The following is an 8,710-nucleotide window of genomic DNA, read 5'->3' on the forward strand; positions in this document are numbered from 1 at the left end:
AGGTTCTTTGACAATGTTCGTGGAATAATTGCAGTTTATTAAGTGGTCTTCATCTTTCATCAGGCAAGGGGTTCTAAGTCAGCTTTATAAGGCTGCTCATGGCAGACAAGAGTGCAGAATGACACAGGTATGGCAGTCCTCCTTGGAATCTGCTCCTCTCCCGGCCCATAGAAGAGATGCAGGCAGCCATGGCGTTTTCTTACAGCATCTTTAGACAGAAGGGGGCTCATTGATGGACAGCAATGGCTGTGAGGCACCAGAGTCAGGAGAGTCCCTGCCAAGGTCTGTCAGATGCAAATGAAGTTGAGGAGGCAGGATAAAGACCATGGAGTCCCAGAGGTGGTCCCACAGGGCAGGGGCACACAAAGGTAGCCTAGACCAGAGCACTCAGAAGCCAAGACGCAGGAGGTTTTCATAAACTGAAACTAAGTGAAGCAGCCAGGAGTGACAACCTGGCATGGAAAAAATAGCCTGAGGTATCTGGGGAAATTGCTTATTAAGGTGATACCTGAAACCAGGAGACCCTGAAGTCAGGTCAGTACTTCTTCTGACAATGGGCTGGTATACCTACCCTGGTAAGGTATCTTCCTGTGACTAAATTCCTGGGTTGAGAAGCCTGGAACTATGACAGAGGCTGCTATGCCTCATCCTGAGGGGTGGGGGTGAGGGCGTCTGGCCATATCCATCATGGCCTCCATAACTCTTCCCTCTTTAGAAGAAAGACAGTCAGAACTCAAAGGCATTAGAGATCAGGGCCCTGAGGTTTAGAGAGACCCCCAGGGACTAGTGAATTACCTGGTAGCCTTCAAGATGCTGGCCTTCTGGGGAATTAGTAATATAAATTCCAAGTGCAGGATATGTTCTGTATCAGTTAAGTTTCAGTGACTACTCAAGGTTTTTCCAACAGAGAGATTTAACACAGGAAATTGGCTACATGAGTGCTGGGTGTGCTGAAAAACCAGACAAGGAGGACCAAACAACTAGAGGATGGGGCATGCAAGATGCCACCATGATCCTTACGGGTAGAGGAACAGCAGGAGTGCTGTTACTAGAAACTAGATGGCAGAGGCTATCTAGCTTTGTGGAGGAGCTGAAACCATGTTGAAATCACCCTGAGAACATCCATTAAAACAGGGTGAAGGAGAGAAACACTGCATTCTCACTTCTCTTTCCTAGAGTGTCTCGATCTTTCTTCCATTGGCTGACTCTAGCAAGAGGCCAGTTAGCAAAAGGGCCCGTGCAATTTACTATGTAGAAAGACAGGAACTAGATCTGAAAACAGAAAGGCCTTGACAACTCTTCTGCTGAACTATGTGAGGGTCTTGGAGGTCAGTGGCTGGCACCCCATCTTCCATACCCCTTTAAAAGTTTTCTGACAAATAGTTATAGGAGTAAAGCCTGTGGAAACCCAAATATCACCTTTAGCACTTTTACCATAGCAATGGAGACTGGCATACATGTCTCTTAAACAGGTGGGCTTGTTCTACTCATACCTGACGTTGACAATACTTAAAGAGTCTCAGGCAGAGCTGGACATCTGCAGTCGCACCCACATCCATGTGGGGAGAAGCAGTAAATATGGTTTTCTTTTGACAGGAAGATCCCCAAAGTGGAGAACACTCAGATTTTCCCCCAAACTTGCCAAATCATCTCCTTCTCCAGAATGCATGAGAGACAAGAGGATTGTACTCATGGAGGACCCCACAAAGAGAGGCCAGATGATGGGGACCCCAGAGACTACAGTAGGGAGTACTGACTCACCTCCATGACACCCCTGCCACGTGGTTGAATACTCAGTCACGAAGACTCAGTATTCTCAGTAGTAGTCCTCTCTATTGTCACACAGGTCTGGTGGCTAAAGCGTTCTTTGTATTACTCAAGAATTTTCCTGCAATTTCTATTTCGTGTTTGGGTGCTTTCCATAACACTGCCAACCCTTCTTCAACAAGAAGTGCTCTTCAAGATCATATGCACGTCATCCTGAAATATAACTTCTCCAGACTACAGACTTCCAGTCCTTTGATTTGTTCTTACGTGTATATGGTTTTCAACCATCCAGTAACCTTGTCATCTCTTTCTGGACACACAAGTTGGTCAGCGTCCTTTCTTAAGGCGTAGCATCCAGAACCATCTACACCCAAAACAATCCTTTCATTTCTCCTACCCAGATGGCTTCTTGGAGTTCTCTGTACAGGGCTTGATATTTTTCATCACTAATCCTGCACCATGGGATGAATGCAGTTGTTCCTCACTTGGAGTTAAGGAAACTGAAGTTTGGAGATTCCCAGGATCATGTAGATAGTGAGGGACTGCGGTCTGTCAGATTACAAAGCCCTTGTTTGTTCCACTAAGCCAAGGCTAAAAGGCAAAGCCATGAGTACAAGCAACCCACCTGCAGAGACTGGTTGAGAAAGCAGGGAGGAGACTGAGGTCCTGAGGCTCTGAAGCCAGAGAGATTGAGAAGAAGACAAGTGAAGGAGAGTGAGGGACCTGAGTCCTATTTGCCCCTTACAGCAACACGAGGGTGCCTGTTCAGCCATGGGTGAGCTGCCCTCCTTGCTATGGGAAATGACCCCTCTACTCCTAGGAAACCCAGGGAGGAAGGTGCACAGAGAAGCAATGTCTCCTAGCTCCCCACTCACGGGAAAGCCCAAAACACAGAGTTACAGTTTCCTCATGTTTATTTCAATGTGTTTCAGGCAAATAGCTCTAGTAGAAACTCTCATCTCTGACTGTAGCTGAATAAAGTCCTCAGCTGTTCCCAGTATCTGAGGCAGAAAGGAAATCACATATTAATAATTCATCAGAGGTACGTGTGTGTGTGGTGTGTGTGCATAGGTTACCTGAGAACAAGTCTCACATTTCTCATTTATAGGCTTCTGATGCCATCCGACAGAAATCCATTCTTAAGTGAAATATTGATAGGTTTACTCTGCAATCTTAAGCGTACCTCCTAAATTGCTGTAATTAAGGCTTGCAAAGTGGGGTGGCAGCAGAGAGGGAAACCAGAGGAACTGGGCGCATGCGCGTGCACACACACACACACACACACACACACACACCCCACAGGGCCAGCAGCTGGCAGTGATTAGCAGTCAGCGCCCCTGAATAGAGCTGATGACTGCATTCCCAAAAAGGTAGCTCAGACTTTCCTCCCCACTCAGAGGCCCTTCCCTATCCAAATCCATGTGGGACCTCAACTCTCTAGCTGACTTGTCATATGCAATGTTGAGTCTCCATTCCAGTGACCACACCTACTCATCCCCTGTGGCTCTGTAGCCCCCACACAAGGCGGACCAGGAGGGCCAGGACTTTCAGACCAGGTGACACCCCTCAAGGTCAAGTCCCAGCTCCTCCCTCAGGAAAGACACCCAGTGATCTGTGCTGCTAATGGGGTGTCAGGGAATCACTAATTGGCTGATTGAAGTTGGGGTGGAGGATGGAGAATAAACACTCAAGGAGATGCATCCCGTGGGAAAGACAAGAATTAAAACCCAGGAATGCATGGCCAGGAGTAGCCGATTTGTTTCTTCATCAAAACCAAAACTCTGAGCCTGGAATGTGTCTGGATCTTACAAAGACCAGACTTTGCTGTGGGCCTTCAGCCAGTTTTTTCTTGTCCTCTTTGTTTGATACTTTGCTTTTTGTGACTCCTCCGTTCCTCCTTCCCTCTCTTTTCTTTCCTTCTTCTCTCCCCTCTTCCTTTCTCTGTGACCTTCTTTCTCCTTTCTCTTCCTTTTCCAGGCAGAATCAGGAGCAATGGGAAACATTTATCAGGAAGGTTTTAATTAAAACCTTAGACACAGCTGCAACCCCAGCCACTTCCCCAGCACTATATGTTCTCTCAGCAGGTAATTTTTTAAAAGTAAAACAGTGGCACCCTATTCTGTATGTGAGAGATTAACATGTTAATGGAAGGTAATGATGCTATGGCCCTAGTTCTCTTCTCAATCAGCGGTATCAGCCTCCACTGCTCTCCCCAGAAGGCAGGCTGGTAACACCTGCTCAAGTATCCTCTTCCTGTTACCTCTGAAGGAAAGTAAGTGGGAGACTCTGCTTCCTTTCCAGAGACTCCTTTTGTCTCTGAGAATCTCCATCGGAAATGCAAGAACGATAGAAGCACTGATCACACAAGAAAAAAATAGGGAGAAGTGAAGCAGCCAGAGGCATAGGAATGGGGGCAGAGTGTAATTATGGGTGAACAGTTTCAGCAGCTGGCACAAAAGGACATGCCAGATGGGAAGCTGTGGTCTTCCAGATTAGGGGATTGAGGTAGGGGATAGGGGCAGGTGAGTGCAATAAACAATCTGGGGTTCTTCTGAGGGGCTGTGAATCTTGATCATGTGCATTTATCCATTCATCTATCTATTTATCATTCATCAACTGTTCACTAGACATGAGCAATGTGCCAAGCACTATACCAGAGTCTGGGGGCCAAGGTTGCAAAGGTCCAGCCGCTTGTCCCAAGGATTAGCTTGACATTACACCATCTCCAGTCTTCTCCCTGACATAGGGCCCCATGTTCTCAGCATTCCCAGAATGCAAAGATCATCAGAAGAATAACAGCAGAGGAGGCATACAGGGAGCAGGAAAAGATGCCTCCTCCCCTCCATGCTGCCCTGGTGTATACATGCAGACAGATCCCAGCCTGTCATGGAGGGCCATTGGTGCCACTGAATTAGACTAAATGTCTCCCTCTCTGAGCCCAAAAAGTGTATATCATGCTCCTTGATAGTGTCACAACTAGTCTTAACTGGAATAGGACCAAAAACAAGGATGAGCCCTAGTTCCCCCTTAAGAAGGGACATCAGGGGAGCCCACGGGGATTACACTGAGATGAAAAAATGCATAAAATGATGTAAAAATAAACTATTATATTATTGATAAAAAAAAATCTATGAAGTTGGGGCCACATTGTCAAAACGTGGGAACTTGGAACTAATGATGTCAAGTGTCTACCACACCAACCCATGAACTGCCTACTCTGTATTTATGTGAAAGAGTAAAATTCCCCTGTTACCTGTTTATTGATGTTGCTTATTTGAAGGTATCTGTGTTAGGGAAAAAAAGGAGGGGCGATTTTAATGTAAAACTGTTAACTGATAAATATTAATCTGTTGAGTGTTAAACTGACAAAGAGGACATTTCTCTGGCTATAGTAAAGGTGAAGAGAGAACAGGTTCTACCTACCATAATCTTTGAATTAAAAGATACTTACTAAGTGACATTGATTGACATGACATTTCCAGGGGTACTACTAATAAGTAAATTATTAAAAAAAAAAATGGAACATCAGAGAGGGTGTATTGTCCACAGTAGAAACTTGTGTCCCAGCACCATAATGGACACTTACTAGGTGCCTACTCAGAGATACAGGCAGAGGGACAGTGTCCCCTCTAGTTCACCTGCCCACCAGTCTGGCTACATACATGGAAATCAGATCTCCAGCCAGAAACTGATTAGGAGACTATAAAAAATTGTGAGTCCTGTCTCAATCCTCTGCCTAAGTAGATCAAGTCTTGTGCTGTGTGTGTTTAAGATTTATAATTGTATAGTATAATATTTATAATAGTATGTGTAATATTTAAAGAATGTGATTACACTGGGTGGGTGGGGGACTGTAGAGTGCGGACCTAATTGTCCGTGGTGTTTGGAAACAGCATAAGAGAAAAGAGTTCAGTAGATCAGGATCCAGATCCAACCAATGCATAGTTGCTGCTGAGTCTTGTGCAGGTTAATGAAGTTACTCCAGGTTTTTGAGTGGTGCTTGTCTTTTTTGCAAAATGGGTATACTAAAGCCTGCCATCCCCAGAAGTATAAGAGTTAACACAAACTCAGAGCTGCTGGCACAGTGCTGACCCAAAGGGGCTCAAGAAGAGTCATTGATGAAACTTCTGGCTTGGCCAACAGAACAAAAGCCTCTTGTCTTCTGAGCTGGCACTATTCAAGCAGCAACCCAGGGGTTTCTGGAGTACATGCTGACCTCAAAGAAGAAGCAAATGATTATTTTCACAATAACAGCAACAAAAATATGGGTTTACTTGGAAACAACAATGAAATGGCAGTTTGGGGAGGACTATTTCCTTGGGGAGATAGTCATGTGCTTCCCCTGATCAAGGTCAGGAACCCCTTATCTTGCCTTTGGAGGGGCTGCTAGGAAAAGATGCCTCCTTCTTCCCTCCACTGGGCAGGGAATTAGCACCACCTCCTGTTGGCAGGCCAAGTCCTGTAGTTTCCTGGTGGCACCTGGAACTCTCTTCTAGCCTCCCCTCCTAAACAGGGTTAAATAGAGTTTGTTTACCTTGGGTAGTTGTACAATGAATACTATAATACACACTAGTTACAGAAAAGTTGGGGGTCATGAATTTGGTAGAAGTATGGATAAAAGTTGTGTAACTGGCCCTCCCTGGTGGCAGCAGGTTAAGGCGCAGCACTGTAAGTGAGCCGTAGCCACTTCTGTGTGGGCTCGATTCCCAGCCCCAGAGGTGACCCACATGTTACGGCAGACCTCTCCTGTCTCGCCCGCTGCTCCCCTCAGCAGTGTACTTCATCAATCTGCCTGTTCTATTCTCTACTCCGTCTCTGGTGAAGCCTCTCACAGTCCCTGCCTGTACCCTAGTTCTGGATAGATAGATAGATAGATAGATAGATAGATAGATAGATAGATAGATAGATAGATAGATAGATAGATAGATAGATAGATAGAAAGATAGATAAAGTAAGTAAGTAAATAAATGAATAAATAAATAAATAAATGAAAGTTGTATAAACTTAAGGTTTAGTGATCCCATAGAAATTTGTAAGTAGTTAAAGATACAAGAAGGTGAACAGACCCTAATTTTTTCACAGGACAGACAATCTTTAACCTTCTACAGATTATCCACAGATATATCCTCCATTTGCATGTGGATAATTGGGAATTTGCTCACATTTCCCACCATGAGACATAAAGAACATAATAATGCAAAGGGAAAGCATCAGGTCCTTTGTATTATAAAACACAAGAAACCACCTCAGTTACATCTTGTCTCTACTCCAGCCTTCTTGTCTCCAGTGAGCAAGAGAGACATGAGGCCACAGGTGATAATGTTGTTTCTCTGTATGTATGTAGTTTTCCTGAAGATCAACTTTCCTCAGGGAGTAAGTCCTCATCCTAAAGTAAGAGATTCATCCACTGTCTTGGGGAGACACAGCTCTACCCTCTGGGAACCCCACTCTGAGGAGGGTCATGGCCCTACCCCAGGGAGCCCCAGTCTGAGGGGAGACATGGCCCTACCTCAGGGAGCCCCAGTCTGAGGGGAGATATGGCCCTGCCTCAGGGAGCCCCAGTCTGAGGGGAGACATGGCTTCGCCCCAGGGAGCCCCGGTCTAAAGAAGGAGATAGAGTCTACCCCCAAGATATCTAACATCTGTTGGAGGAAATGTAACTACTGTTCCCAGGCACAATCTACTCTGAGATAATAAGAAAACACAGGAAACAATTTAAGAGCTCTGTACATGCCAAGGAATGTGGTACCAACTGAGCCCTGGCATTAGAGAAACAAGCACATGGGTAAGATTCAAGCAGAAGACTCATGCGAGCCTTGTACCCCTCCACAACTTTAAGTTTCAGGCACAATTCAGACAACACATGGTCACAGGCTCTTCAGTGAGCAATTAGTATTCTAAACATGAAATTAATTTGTCCTACAAATATGAGAACCTAGTAATTTGTTTCACTTTTATTTTATTGTCAGATGGGGTTCATCTTCTACATGATTTTATGGTTGGATAGGATTCATTAGAATTTTTCCCCAAACAACCCTCTTCAGCTCAGCAGCCATGGTTGAGGCGGCCTTCGCGTTCCTTTGAATACTGTAGAAAATTCTCCATTCCCGCACGTTATGTCGCCATAGCCTCCGGTTCTCTGCTCAGTTTCATTTTAATTTCCAACAGTGTAGCATCAGGTACTGAAATGGAGATAAATCTTTCTAGAAGCTCCTGGAATAGGACTTTTGATAATGGAGTGGTGGGGAGAGCTAATGGCTCCGAGGCTCGTATGTGTTATTTACTGACATTGTGGCCCTTTCTCTCTCAGAATAACAACTCTAATTTATTTAGTATCCACCCTGGGCCAGGGCCTGGGCCACTTACCTAGCTGCTACCTGCACTTGCTTCCACCTCTGCTGGTGACCCCTTTCACCATCAGCCTGCTGCAAATAGGCCATCCAGGTTCATGTCTGAACAGGAGCCTAACTGTCAACCCTGGCCTGCTGAACAAGATTTCTTCAGGTTTGAGCCAAGTCTCTGCTTTCTTGTGTCCTTCTGTCCTGTGGCACCCTCAAAAAATGGACCTTTGCATAGCTCCCCTTTTATTTATAAATGGGTACCTGGACTTCATCTGTGCCATTAATCCAGGACCTCCTGAGTACACATCCCTCTCAGACTGGGGTTCCTCCAAGGGCAGAGCTGTTTCTATTCCCACTTATCCTGGCACTACTTGAGATAGAACTGTGATGCCATTAGACTGGAGGTCTATGGAGGGGAAGGCACTTCTGTCACACTCAGGCTGGGAGGGATGGAGTCTTGTGTTGATCTCTCCCACACAGCCCAGGTCACCTTGCTAGAGACTCTCACTGCACCCCTGCTTCTCTTTATAGCACAGATCCTGACTGTAATTAATCATCTGCATAACAGTCTGCGTAATATCTGTCTTCCCCTCTGGATTAAG

The sequence above is a fragment of the Condylura cristata genome, unplaced genomic scaffold, assembly GCF_000260355.1.
Source record: "Condylura cristata isolate star-nosed mole 26May11 unplaced genomic scaffold, ConCri1.0 scaffold00001, whole genome shotgun sequence".
NCBI lineage: Eukaryota > Metazoa > Chordata > Mammalia > Eulipotyphla > Talpidae > Condylura > Condylura cristata.